The 14,831-nt window shown below is 44.0% G+C and overlaps 1 protein-coding gene across 1 annotated transcript in view; it reads right to left on the bottom strand.

The window, feature by feature from the left end:
- The window catches only part of CELF4 (CUGBP Elav-like family member 4), a 601,922-nt gene that overhangs the window by 390,091 nt on the left and 197,000 nt on the right, over positions 1-14,831 (bottom strand). The window lies entirely within an intron of this gene.

The raw sequence follows: 14,831 nt of genomic DNA, 5'->3' as shown, positions 1-14,831 counted from the left end.
TTCCTTCCACAGTTAACATTTACTCCAAACCTCTGGCCTCATTAAGCCAAACGTGGGGGGAGCCCCAGCAGTCGACAGCCAGGTCCCTGGAACAGGAAGAGAAGGCAGCGAGGTGGCTTCAAACCTGGCTTGGGCTGAGAGGAGGAGGAGGAGGAGGGAGAGTGAGGAGGGGAAGGACAAGGAAGTGAAGGGACCAGGGACAGTGTCGGTGGAGTCAGAGACCAAATGCCTGCTTCTCTGTGAAAGCCCAGAATGATTTTCTTGCAACAGCTGTAAAACAAAGAATTAAGTTAGGATATTTCCCAGGCACTGGCAGGCTTCTAGAGAGGCTATTTTGCATGGCTCCAACAGAGCAAACTTCAGGTCCAGGGTCTGCACCTGGGCTCCCTTGCTCATGTGATTAAAGCAAGTTGACCTGCAAGCACCTTGGTGTGACTGGATTGAGGAGGGGTGGCATGGGGGTGTCAGAGGTGCAGGGGAGTCCCCTGCTTCTTCCATTCCCAATTTCTCCCTACTCTGAGATTCAATGACACGCTATGGGCAATCAACCCCTCATCCAGAAGCTGAGGATCCAAGGGCACCTGCCATTGAGGGGCCACATGTTGTGTGCTCTCCACTATCTCCCTGGGGGAGAGTGAGGTGGGGGGTGTGGGCTCCATAACAGTCCAGGCTTCTATCATGCTCCATGTTGGGGATGGAAGTAAGACACGAGAGTTCAAATCCCACTACCACCTCTGGCCTCAAGGGAGCCGTTTGGAGACTGCTAGAATTCCAGTTTCCCTGCAGGTGACCTACTTGCAGCCTCCAGTGACCATCATCTGGGTTTACACTGGACTGGACAGTTTCCTCCAGCCTGTACCCTGGCCGGTTCATATAAGGTATTGGACTTTTAGCTGATGGGTCATTGTACCTTAAGAGCCCAACCTTGGATCCTGAGGCCCCTGCTCAGAAGGGTGATTGTGATCAGAGGGGCCTTGTTATAGGAGGGGTGGGAGGGAGTTTGGGGCATAAAGACTTTGGAACAAATAGTGGAGGGGAATGTGTGCGTGTGTGTGTGTGAATATGATGATACATGAGTAATCTATCAGTCAATCAATCAATTAGTAGTATTTACTGAGCACATACTGTGTACAGAGGACAGAGCTAAGTACTTGGGAGATGACAACAGGCTTGATAGACATGATCCTTGCTCAGGAGAGCTTTCAGTCTAATGGGGGAACTGATGATGATGGGTCGGGGGGGGGGAGGGGCGTGTGTGTGTGTGTGTGTGTGTGTGTGTGTGTATGTATGTATGTATGTGTGGGCATCCAGTTTCAGGGGACCTCAGATTTTCTTTCTTGAAACCCTTCAAGGCAGGTTATCCCCAATAGATAAACCTTTTATTCTCAGACTCACCATTGGAGCTGCCCCTCATTGGCATTTCAGAGGAAGAAGTGAGGTGTAAGGAAGGATGTGGACAAGGAAGGGTGAGTTGTTCCCAGAGATATGTCCTCCTAACCCTACCCACTCTATCTCCCTGAGCTGTACTCATTTAGCCTTCCTTTGCTTAATTTCTGACCCCTGAAATGGAGAGGAGGTGCAAGGAGGGATCCTGCAAAAGCTGGGGGGCGGGACTTGAGCCAAAAATTGAGCCCCAGTTGAAGGTTATGCTTCCTTCAGGATGGGTGAATGGGAAAGACAGAAATCGACTGCCCTGAGGCCAAAAAGAGAAGGAGGAGGTAGCGGAGGGAGAGGATGAGGACAAGGAAGAGGAGGAGGAGAACAAGGGCCAGGGAAAAGGAAAAGAAAGAGGGAGGAGGAGGAGGACAAGGAGGAGGGCAAGGATGGGGAGGAGGGTGAGCAAGAGGCGTAGGAGGAGTCTCCCACTAGCAACTTTCAGGAAGATCACACATCTGGAGATGGTGAAACTAGGTTCAGTCAGCAGGGTCACTACCCGGAATTCCATGTTCAGATTAAGTCAGTTCCCTTTCCAGATGAGTCATGCACAGCAACAAGAAATCTGTCAAGCCTATTGATTCATGCATTTCTCCTTCTTCATCAGGATAGAACTTGCAAGGTCGCTAGGTGACTGGGGGAGAGGGAATTAAGTTTTCATTTCCTATCTGTTTGGAGGTAGCAGGGAGTCACTTCTGGGGCTGTGGTGCCCATGATAAAGGCTAGTGACCTGGCTGCCGAGGGGGCACAGATAGCCTGAGAATCTAGGGAGGGAGAGGCCAAAGACTCCATCATCATCATCAATGGTATTTATTGAGCTCTTAGACACTTTCCCTGCCCACAACAAGCTTACAATCTAGAGGAAGCTTCCTTTACACCTCTACAAGAGCCCATTAGCTCAGTGAAAATTCAGATTCATCAATATGTTTATAAGTTTCACAGAGGGTCCCCAATCTGACTCCTGGGCCTTGTTTTCAATTGTTGATCAAGCTGTGAATGGAAGGGTCCTACCAGTTCAGGCTGTAGGCAGGGAATGTGTCTGTTTATTGTTGCACCGTACTTTCCCAGACACTTACTACAGAGCTCTTCACCCAGTAAGCGCTCAATAGATACAATTGAATGAATGAATGAATGAATGAATGAATGAATGAAAGGGCCTGACATGGTGTCTGGGGGCAAGGGCAGAAATGGGGCCACTTGCACTGCCCGACCACAACAAAAGCAGTGTGGCCTAATGGGTAGAGTGCAGGCCTGGGAATAAGAAGTTCCTAGTTTCTAATACCGGCTCTGCCACTTATCTGCTGAGAGACCTTGAGAAGGTCATTTCACTTCTCTGTACCTCAGTTACCTCATCTATAAAATGGGGATTACGACTGAGTCCTATGTGGGGCATAGACTGTATAATAATAATAATGATGGTATTTGTTAAGCGCTTCTTATATGCCAAGCAGAGTTCTAAGCGCTGGGGTAGATACAAGGTAATCAGGTTGTCCCACTTGGGGCTCACAGTCTTAATCCCCATTTTACAGATGAGAGAACTGAGGCCTGATTAGCTTGTATCTTCCCCAGTGCTTAGTACAGTGCCTGGCAAGCAGTAAACAGCTTAGGGAAGCAGCATGGCTCAGTGGAAAGAGCCCGGGCTTGGGTGTCAGAGGTCATGGGTTTGAATCCCGGCTCTGCCACTTGTCAGCTCTGTAACTGTGGGCAAGTCACTTCACTTCTCTGTGCCTCAGTTATCTCATCTGTAAAATAGGGATTAACTGTGAGCCTCACGTGGGACAACCTGATTACCCTGTATCTACCCCAGCTCTTAGAACAGGGCTCTGCACATAGTAAGCACTTAACAAATACCAATATTATTATTTATTATTATTAAACACATCAAATACCATTAAAACATGAATGAAATAAACCTCTGTGAGAGGAAATGCAGTGATGGAGTTCAGACAGCTCTCACTGGAGTCCTGTCTTTCTTCTCTGAAAACTCAGACTGGAGGTAGTTCAAGGCCACGACAACAGGGGGACATGAGAGAACCCCACAATATGACCCACTGACTTGAAGGGCATGGGTAGCTCTCTGTGGGCAGAGAACCTCTCTACCAACTCTCCTATAGCATACTCTCCCAAGCGCTTAGTACAGTTGTCCACACATAGTTGATTGATTGACCCTAGGGTATATTCTGGGCAATTGCAGGTGTGAACCAATCTGAAGGTACTTTCTACTGCATGCAAACGAACAAACCTCTGGAGGAGCTGGGTCTTGGTGTCAAAATCTAGAGGCCAGTGGTCAGGGTTCAGATGGGGAGAAACGAACAGAGATGGCATAGATCATCCCGGTAAAATTACTAGAAATTTCCTGGATGCTGCAGTGCACTATATAGTAGTAATATTAATAGTAGTAGTGGTAGTATTGATTGTAATAGTAGCAGTAATAGTTGGAGTGGTAACAGTCATAATGAAAATTGTAGTGGTGGTAGAAATTGTAGTTTGAGTAATCAGTTTAGTTCAGTGCACTCTACCTGACACTTGGAAATACAGAATAATGGAATGGCATGCTACCTGCCCACTAGGAGTTTACAGTCTAACAGAGGAGATGAACCTAAATACATTACAACCAGAGTGGTCAAACATAGGTAGATTTAACAAATGTGTATATATGTATTTGAGTGCCAGAGAGGGAGCAAACGAGCTCATAAGCACTCCCCTAAGGACTGTGATCTTCATGGGGAGGGCGTGGATAATCAGAATCGAAAAGTAATCTCCAAATGTCATATTAAGCACGATTTCTAATCTTTCTAGCTATAAAGTCTTTTACCTTATCTGTTTACAGGGAGTACTAGAAATTGGTTTGAATTGCACTTCCTTTCCTATTTCCTCCCTGCCTTTTCACTGAGATGATCCTGATGAAGGAAATATCCAAAAGATGAAGAGGAGGAGGAAGAGGACCTCTAGGCTCTAAACTCCTAGTGGTTAGGGAATGTCTACCAAATTTGTTATACTGTACTCTCTCAAGCATTTTTACTGTACTCTGGGGAGGGGGGAAACATGAACTGAGTGCTTTTTAAAAAAAAATTATTCAGGCAGCAGAATGAAGAATGGACTGGAGTGAGGAGAGACAGGAGGCAGGGAGGTCAGCAAAGAGGCAGAAGCAGTACTCGGGGAAGGATAAGATAAGTGCTTGGAACATCACAGTAGCAGTTTGGATGGAGATGAAAGGGTGGATATTAGCGATGTTTTGAAGATAGACTCAACAGGATTTGGTGACAGATTTAATATGTGGCTCGAATGAGAGAGCTGAGTCTAAGATTATGCCACAGTTATGGGTTTGTGAGGCAGGGAGTATGGCAGTCCTGTTTACAGTAATGGAAAAGTCAGGGGGAGGACAGGATTTGGGTGGGAAGATAAAGAGTTCTGTTTCTGATATGTTAAGTTTGAGATGTCAGTGGGACATTGAAGTAGAAATGTCCTGAAGGCAGGAGGAAATGCAAGACTGCAGAAAAGGAGAGAGATCAGGGCTGGAGATGAAGATTTGGGAATCATCCTCCAAGGTAGTACGTATACATGGAGAACAGAAGGGGACTTAGAACTGAACTTGAGGGCCTGGAGGATCCAAAGAGTGCATCTTCAAATCCTGGATAACAGAGAGAAGGCTGGATTGAGGCTAAGTGTATGTGATGCATCATCCCCTCTACCTCTCCTCTCTGGAACAGAAATGGCCATTCACTGACCTTTTCTGCTTGATAAGAGGAAATAGCCATCCAGAGAAAGAGGATCAAATATATCTCCAAGAGGTGATCCTGGAACGAGGAGCCCTCCTGCCTAATAGATTTCCACCTAATTATGGGTTTATTTTTACATCATGTATTAGACATCCAAGACCAAGTAATTACATAATCAAATCATTTCTTTTTTTTAAAGTACATTACGTATCTTCAAAGCTATCCCAATATATCATGCAATTACGTAATGAGAGCATGCTCTGTTCACTCAACAAAGGGAGGGAAAAATCCATGAAACAAATAGATAAATCAGTCAGGAGCAGTCCTCAAATGATAATACCTGAGTTTGGACCCCATGAGGCGATTAGGATAATGACATTTGTTAAGTGCTTACTATGTGCTAAACATTTAGCTTTAAGCATTGGGTTAGATACAAAATAATCAGCTTGGATACAGTCCCAAGGCCCCTTGGGGCTTACAATCTAAAGGGGAGGAAGAGCAGGTTTTGAATCCCCAATTTACAGATGAGGAAACAGGAAACAGCACAGCTAAGTTGAGTGACTTGTCCAAGTTTGCAAAGTAGGCCAGTGGCAGAGCCAGGATAAGAATGTAGGTCCTCTGACTCTTCCCACTAGGCCACACTGCTTCTCAAGGTGGTTGGAAACTGTTTGCATCAGGGACCAATCTATCTGACCCTTTCTAATAGCACAAACAAAATTGATTTGACAAAGATTTAGGTATAGACATATAGTAGCAGCACAGCCTAGTGGAGAAAGCATGGGCCTGGGAGTCAGTAGGAACTGAGTTCTAACTACGGCTCTGCCATTTGTCTACCATGTGAATTTTGGCAAGTCACTTCAATTGCCTGTGCCTATGTTACCTCATTGTAAAATGGGAATTAAGACTGTGAACCCGTTGTGGGACAGGGACTGGTGTCCAACCTAATTATCTTGGATCTACCTCAATGCCTAGAACAGTGCCTCACACTTAGAAATTGCTTAAAAAATACCATAAAAAAAACACTGCATGTATTCTCCTACCTGTAGACTGTAAGCTCCTTGTGGGCAGGTATTGGGTTTTCCAACTCTGTTCCATTGTACTGTCCCAATAGTTAGCTCGGCTCTCTTTACACCATAAGTGATCATTAAAAACCACTGATTGATTGATACAAAAGGACATTTTCTGAAATGAGCCCATGGGTCCTTTGGATCACTCTCATCAGACTTAGGTATGATTTGCAACAAAAGCCAGCAGGATAGTTGAGGATGCTACAAACCACATCACCCACAGTGGCATTTAGAGACTCAGCCAGGCAATATGAAAGCCTTTGATGATGCCATCACCTCTGCTGATCTACAAGGAAAGGGCTAGGATTCCTGATCCACTATTTCTCTTCATCTATGCTGGCCAAGGAATAGTGTGCAATACTATACAGTGTTGTTGAGGTCAATAAATTGCTTCTTTCTCTGTTTAATTCCCAGCATCCCAAACTCTATGAGCCCATTAACCATTTTAGCACTTATGTATCTACTTATACTTATTTAAGTATATACATTTATTTCATTGTGCATTTAACAATTTATTTTGATGACTGTCCATTAATATGTTTCCCCAGTAGCAGATAAGTAAACTCACTGTGAGCAGGGAATGGGTCACTTTTTTTTTGTAATTCCCAAATGCTTAGTGTTTTGCATTACACCCAGTGGGTACTCAGCAATATAATAAATACTACTACTACTATTACTACTAGTCTACTACTGTTACTGTAGGGATTGTCTCTGTTGCTGAATTGTACTTTCCAAGTGCTTAGTACAGTGCTTTGCACACAGTAAGCACTCAATAAACATGATTGAATGAATTCATGAAAGACAAAACCAACACATACAATATTCCAGTGCCCTTCCTTTAAGAGACATTCCCTGACTAATCCCCTTTCCTGGTCATGCCATCCTATTAGCAGTGTTGAGATTCATGTATCTGTTTTTCTGTATGCCTATCATTTCTCAATATTTTTATGCTATTTTTAAGCACTTACTATGTGCCAGGCACTGAACTAAGGACAGAGGTAGATATAAACTATGGTTGGACACAGCCCAAGACCCACGTGGGGGTCACATTCTTAATCACCATTTTAAAGATGAGGTAACTGAAGTACAGACAAGTGAAGTGACTTATCCAAGGTCACAAAGCAGAAGGGTGGCAGAGGAGGGATCAGAACCCAGGTCATCTGACTCCCAGGACTGTGCTCCTTCTACTAGGACACACTGCTTCTCATTTACTTATTTAATTACTTGCTTTTTTAACATTTGGATCTATTCTCTTATTCTTTTATCAATTTTACAATAACAGTAGCACTATAATTATAATAATGGTGGTATTTGTTAAGTGATTTCTATGTGCCAAGCACTGTATTAAGTACTAGGGTAGATAAAGGGTAATTAGGTCAGACACAGGAGGAGAGAAAAGGTTTTTTTTCAGCCAGCTTCTAGCTTGATCCCACTGTTAGGAGATTACAGTGGTGGCTGGTTTCTAAAACCATGTGTTCGGCTTGGCCTCTAAAGACCTATCAGTTAATCAATCAGTAGTATTTATTGAGGACTTACTATATTCAGATCACTGCCCTAAGCACTTGGCATAGTAGAATAGACTAAGTAAATATGATCTCTGCCCAGATCTAGGGGAGGAATTTACAATCCAGCAGCAAAGAAAGGGAGAGCAGTTGCCCACAAAGTGATCCTGGGAAACCGAAGTCGTTGCTCAATTCTTCTCCACCTCCTTTTTTTTCTGATATTGGTTAAGCTCTTACTATGTGTCAAACACCATGCTAAGCTCTGGAATAGGTACCAGCTAATTTATAATAATAATAATGTTGGCATTTGTTAAGCGCTTACTATGTGCAGAGCAATGTTCTAAGCACTGGGGTAGAGACAGGGTAATCAGAATTAGGTTGGACACAGTCCCTATCCACCATGGGGTTCACAGTCAAAATAGGAGGGAGGACAGATATCTCCATTTTATAGTTGAGGAAACTGAGGGAAAGATAAGTTAAGTGACTTTCCCAAGTTCATGCAGCAGGCAATTGATAGAGACAGGTTTAGAACCCAAGTCATTCTGATTTTGAGGCCAGTGCTCTCTCTACTAGGCTAAGCCTGGGAGATTCTCTCCTGAGGTGGAGGAAGGGGGGACAGCGAAGTACAATTTAAATAAGGAGACATTCTTCTGCATCAAAGCTCCTTCCGCCTCAGACCCCAGACGTTGAATGTCTTGGGGGACTAAAATCAAGTGACCCAAATGGGGAACGAAACCCACGCAGAAAAATGAACCTGGAGTATATCTGCAACATTTGGTCTAGTTTCCTTAAAGTCTCATTAGCACTTGAGGAAAACAATTTAGTGGGTACTATTGTATTGCTGCGTCTGGTTTGCTGCACATTAAATTCATTATTTTAGCTGGTCAATTCCTGTGACAGATATTCATTTGCTGTAGCTGAGTGCCACGGGTCTCTTAATCCCCATAGATTACTAGGATTTATGGAAAAGCAATCCTGTACACTCACTGCCTTTAATCCCTTTCACTCTATATTTTGTTTAGATGCAATAGAACACTTATGGCATTTATGTTCGGTCCAGTGAGAACTTCCTGATGTCACTTTGAACTAGGTCATCTTCTCCAAAAGGAGGCACAGCATTTTACTGAGCGAGGGTGGCTGTTTCTAACATGAAGAAGCAGAGAGCAACTTCTCTAAACTGAAGTTAAGTTTTTGGCTAAACTTTAAGGTAAGAATTCTGGAGGGATTGAAGCTAAGGTCACCCAAGCTAAGTCTTCTAAGGACAAACCCAACATTCTCTGTCCAAGAAGCTTCTCTAGATTGGCAGGAGACCAAATAATAACAATTAAGGTATTTGTTAAGGGCTTACTACATGTCAAGCACTCTTCTAAGCACTGCATAATAATTGTGGTACTTGTTCAGCACTCACTGTTCTAAGCGCTGGAGTAGATAAAAGTTAATCAGGTTGGACCCAGTCTCTGTCCCACTTGGGGCTCACACTCAATCTCCATTTTATAGATGAGGTAACTGAGGCCCAGAGAAGTGAAGTGACTTGTCCAAGGTCACACCACAGAATGTAGAGGAGCCAGTATTAGAGCCCAGGTCCTTCTGATTCCCAGGCCCGTGGTTCCATCCACTAAGCCATGCTGCTCTTCAATTTTGGGCTCTTTGGCATCCTGAGAAAAGCAGTCCTCTTCCAGTGAGCTAATCCCAGGATGCCTTGCAGGAGTGTGTCTATGCTTGCATAAGTAGCTTCAGATACATGTGCACATCATATAGCACACATATGCAGCCTATAGCTGTTCAATGAACAGGTAATTAATTAGCAACTGATAATGTAATTAGCACCAGTGCATTTTAAAATAATGAATGAGGTGTACGATGATGTCAATATTAGAAAATATTAATTTAAGGCCTATTATGTGAAACAAATTTTAATTAAACAGGGAATAATCAGTATGACAAGAATAAAATAAAAGTCCTAGCCAATGGCCAACTGATTGTTAGCGAGGATCCCTCGGAGGGAAGTTGGGCCCAGGGAGCAAGTCAGAGCTGCCGGGTTCGACTCAAGGCTTGAACCAGCAACAGTTCCTGGTGGAAGAATCACACAGGCAGTCTGACAAAGAGCTGGCTAAATAACAAGGATTTTGGGGGGGTAATTTATGGTAATTGATTGATTAATTAATATGTTAATTCATTACACTTGGTAATTTTTGCAACCAAACACATATCAACTAAGGCACCTGCAAGAGCCCACATTGAGGTACTTGAATTTGTTGTGAATGCCCCTTCTTAGATTGTGAGCCCCCGGCAGTACAGGGACCATGTCTAATTCCTACCTGTGTATGCTCTTCCAGCACTCAGAACAGTGCTCTGCAAAGAGTGTTTAATAAATAATATTACTAATACTATTACTACTAAACGAGAAGCAGTGTGGCTTAGTGGAAAGAGCCTGGGCTTGGGAGTCAGAGGTCATGAGTTCAAATCCCAGCTCTATCATTTGTCAGCTGTGTGACTGTGGGTAAGTCACTTAATTTCTCTGTGCCTCAGTTACCTCATCTGTAAAATGGGGATTAACTGTGAGCCTCACGTGGGACAACCTAATGACCCTGTAACTCCCCCAGTGCTTAGAACAGTGCTCTGCACATAGTAAGCGCTTAACAAATACCAACATTATTAAACCACCCTCACGACCTGCTGGGGCTTTACCTCAGGATTGTTAAAACTGAATACCTATGTTTTTCGTAATTCCCAGGAATTTACAAGGCAGGTAAGGGATGTGGTTTAGTGTCATCTCTAGCAATATTGACAGAGAACCTACTGGGTAAAACCTTCTTCTCCATTCTTCCCAAGGCCCAGAGACCCCATGTTCCCCAATCCCTCTGTCCTCAGACTGTGCACCTCATGGGGGTAAGGGACTGTGTCCCACCTGTTGGTTCTATATAATAATAATAATAATAATAATAATAATAATGATGATATTTGTTAAGCATGTTCTATGAGCCAGGCACTTTATTAAACTCTGGGGTGGATACAAGCAGATTGAGTTGGACACAGTCCCTGTCGCAGGTGGGGCTCACAGTCTCACTCCCCATTTCATAGATGAGGGAACTGAGGCCCAGAGAAATGAAGTGATTTAACCAAGGTCACACAGCAGACAAATGGAGGAGCCAAGATTAGAACACATGACCCTCTGGCTCCCAGGTCTGTGCTCTATCCACTAGGCCATGCATTTGGCACATAACCAATAACCACAGTTATGATTACAGGGCACCTTTCTAGGCACACAGGAAACGTGCAGAATAAGTGGAAAATGTGATCCTACCCTGAGGACCTGACAATTGAATGGGGTAAGACCGCTAAGATCAAGTGTCTTCTCTGAGTTCTTGTCTTAGAATGTCTTCCATTCTTTAAGTCCCCTTATGTTACGCAGGCTTCTTCCTTCCTATCAACCTGTTCTGCACAGTGAAATGGGGGCTCTGCTTTTGGTCATTTCTCTGCCCACTTCTTGGTCAATTCTCCTCTTGTTTTTTGTTTTTTTTAACTGAGCCAGAGCAGGCATTTCTGATCCTGATGAGAGTTTGGTGAGAAACTGGTCTGGGGCAACCATCATTTGGTCCTGTTACCTTGCATTCAATAAGGACCAAGGCAGAGACTCCCATTTTTCCGGAAAGACTTTTTCTACCCCAGTGTGAGCGGCACAAACTGCCCACAACTGATGGGAGTGCAGCCAGTAGCTAATAATGATTATAATAAAAATTATAGTGCTATTTGTTAAGCTACCACTTTATGATCCAACAATACCTTGGCAGGCAGATTCCAGGAACAATGAAGGACATTTCCATTGAGACAGGGATCAGGACTTCTCTTTTTTTTTTTTTTTCCTTTCCCAATTCACTTCCTTTGGAAGGAGAAAGGAGGGGTAAGTTGCTGGAGAGGCAGATGATGCTCTCTAAAAAGCTCACCTTTCCAGAGGTATTTTCTTTTTATGGTATTAAGAGCTTCCTATGTACCAGGCACTGTACTAAGTGCTGGGGTAGAACCAAGTTAATCTGGTTGGACGAAGTTCCTATCCCACATGGAACTGACAGTCTTACTCCCCATTTTACAGATGAGGTAACTGAGGCACAGAGAATGAAATGATTCACCCAAGGTCACCCAGCAGACAAGTGGTGGAACCTGGATTAGAACCCAGATCCTTCTGACTCCCAGGCTAGTGCTCTTCCTGTTAGGCAATGCTGCTTCTCTAGACTAGCACTCTCTTGGAATATTCAGGTGAATTTCCAAACTGTGGCAGGCTTTCTAGAGGTGGTCCCTCTTGGTTAGACAGTTACTGCCAGCTGACCTAATTTTCCATCGCCATGGGAGCTGAGATTCCCCACTACTGGAGGAGGGATCCTCTTCGGTTGGTAAGCTAATCCCGGGCCAACAGTAGAAGCTCATCTATCTAGATTCACAGTCTTCCAGAGTTTTCTGGGGCTTCCAGGCTTATCTTGATGAAGCTGAAGATTTTGGCACTGTAAATTTTGACCCCCCCCCAGGGGACAGAGACCATGTCCAATTCCTGCCTGTGTATTCTCTACCAATGCTTAGTATGATGCTCTGCAACCAGTAAGTACTTAATAAATATCATTACCACTTTTAGTTCTGTCCCTGGGTAAATTCTTGTGTGAAGATCTTGTTAAAGTGAAGTGCCAGGGTGACCAGAGTGCCTGCGTTATGTGTGAAACCACAAGGGAGGTAAGGTATAAAACATCAACCAATCGACCAATCAGTAGTATTTACTGAGCGCTTACTGTGTTTACAGAGCACCACTGGACAAAGTGTTTGGGAGGGTACAACAGTAACAGTAGATATCAGTGCTCACCTCCAGGAGTTTACAATCTAGTGGGATCTGGTCACATGATGCTTTTGTTTTAACCCTGCCTTCTTAGAATAGGTTACACTGCCAGCATAACTATTTCTATCAGGGCTTAATTAATTAATAATAATAATAATAACTGTGGTATTTGTTAAGTGCTTATTATGTGCCAGGAATTGTACTAAGCGCTGGAGTGGATACAAGCAAATCAGGTGGGACCGTCTCAATCCCTGTTTTACAGATGAGATCAGTGAGGCCCAGAGAAGTGAAGTTACTTAAGGGCACAAAGCAGACAAGTGGTGGAGCTGGGATTAGCACTTTCTGACTCCCAGGCCTGTGCTCCATCCACTATGCCATGCTACTCTGTTGTGTCAGAGATCCAGGAGGGACCTTTTGAAACCCTGTCTCCAGTATCAGGTCCCACCCCTCTGATATATCAGGTTAGACTGTGCTGCACAAAGTTTTCCTTTATCATTATTATTACAATTATTATTATTATTACAATAATGACAATATTTGTTAAGCACCTCCTACGTGCCAAACACTGCACTACAATATAATCAGTTCAAACACAGTCTCTGTCCCACATAGGGATCACTCTATAAGGGGGAAAAAGAATTGGAATTTAATTGCCATTTTACAAATGAGAAAAATGAGGTACAGAGAAGTCAAGTGACTTACCCAAGGTCACTGAGCAGACAAGCAGTCGAGGTGGCAGTAGAACCTGTGACTCCAGACTCCCATTTCTGTGCTTTTTCTATTGTTCTATACTGATTCTCAACTTGGATTGTCCTAGGTCCAAGCCTATAATTATGCAGGAAACTGCTGAGAGGTTCCCTTGTAATAATAATAATAATGATGATGATGTTGATGATGATGGTATTTGTTAAGAGCTTACTATGTATCAAGCACTGTGTTGCCTTCCTAAGGCTCTGCTCTGTCTCTGGACCAGACCAGAAGCCTTCCCTCCACTCTTGGCCTCACCAACAGACTCGGGCCCAGAAGTCGATACTTCTGGGACTTTTTACTGTAGGAAAACAGGTCTTCCCACTTTGACCCCATTCAGTATACCCTAATCTCTGAGTCACTCAACCTCACATGCCTCCATCACACTCCTCCTGACATCCTGGCTTTTTCTCCATTTCCCTCCCTACCTCTCATCTGACCCTTCCTCGCCCCCCCCTCCACCCCGCCTTCCCCCTGCAAGCACCATGGGCCTGGGTGAGCTAGGTTTCTCCAGTGCTATTTCCTTACCTGAATGTCATTGCCTGCTTTGAGAACTGAGCATCGAACTTGGCCTGAAGTCAATATTGCTCAGTGGTAACCAGGACTTACATCATGAACAGTAAAGCCCCACAGATTTTGGTGATAGGCCTGAAAACCCTCTTTCTTCATAAACTACCATTTATCAGCCTGCTCCACACAGGCCCCTGGACACACAAATCAGCATAAGCTTGCAAAAGCACTATAAAGGTACCTCTCCCAGCTCATTTCTTCTTGTCCTGCAGCTGAATTTGGGGCAGAGCGGGAGATCAGTCTACTCAGTTATTCTGAGGAAGGAAATGAAGTCAGAATTACCTGAAGGGGCCATAATAGGACAAAAAGACCGATGAGCTTTAATTAAGAAAACTCCACGGACAGGGAGGCGTCGAGGCCATCCAGCGTGCAGGGAGTTTGGGAAACAGCAGTTTCAAGTGAAAATACACAATGAACTGGGGAGGCGCTAAGGGTCTTTGGTGTTCAAGGCACTGTCCGAAGAACCCTCTGAACCTGTCACTTTAGAAGCCGGGTTGTTATAGCCCAGTCTCGTTTCTCTCTATTCCCGCTCTGCTCCTCTTTCTCCCACCTAGGCATGGTGTAAATTGCATAATCAACCAGGGGCCCTGTGGAAGTTTTACACTGCAACAGCACGGCTGATTCATAGCAACAAAAATAAATTATGTATACATGGTTGTAAACGCACCCTGAGACTTCGTGTCTGTGCATTATATAAATGCAAATGCCTTAAGAGTGCTGGGTTGAGGCTTTATTTATTTTTTTTTTCCTCCCAGTAGAGCTAGGTTTCTCAAGACCTGTAGAGTGGTACCAACATGCAATCATTCAACTGCGTTGCAGTTCAAGTGTTCTGGCCTCTTTGCTCATTTACAAAGAGGAAAAAAAGCAAACAAGGAAATTAAATGGGAGACGGTCGTCTTAAGGAAATAGCATTTCACACATTTGCTCATGTGAAAGATAGGTAACATAGAGCAATCAATCAATAGTATTTATT

The sequence above is a fragment of the Ornithorhynchus anatinus genome, chromosome 3 (assembly GCF_004115215.2).
Source record: "Ornithorhynchus anatinus isolate Pmale09 chromosome 3, mOrnAna1.pri.v4, whole genome shotgun sequence".
Classification (NCBI taxonomy): Eukaryota; Metazoa; Chordata; class Mammalia; order Monotremata; family Ornithorhynchidae; genus Ornithorhynchus; species Ornithorhynchus anatinus.
Note: the sequence above shows the minus strand (reverse complement) of the source record. Positions and strands in the feature narration are given on the sequence as shown.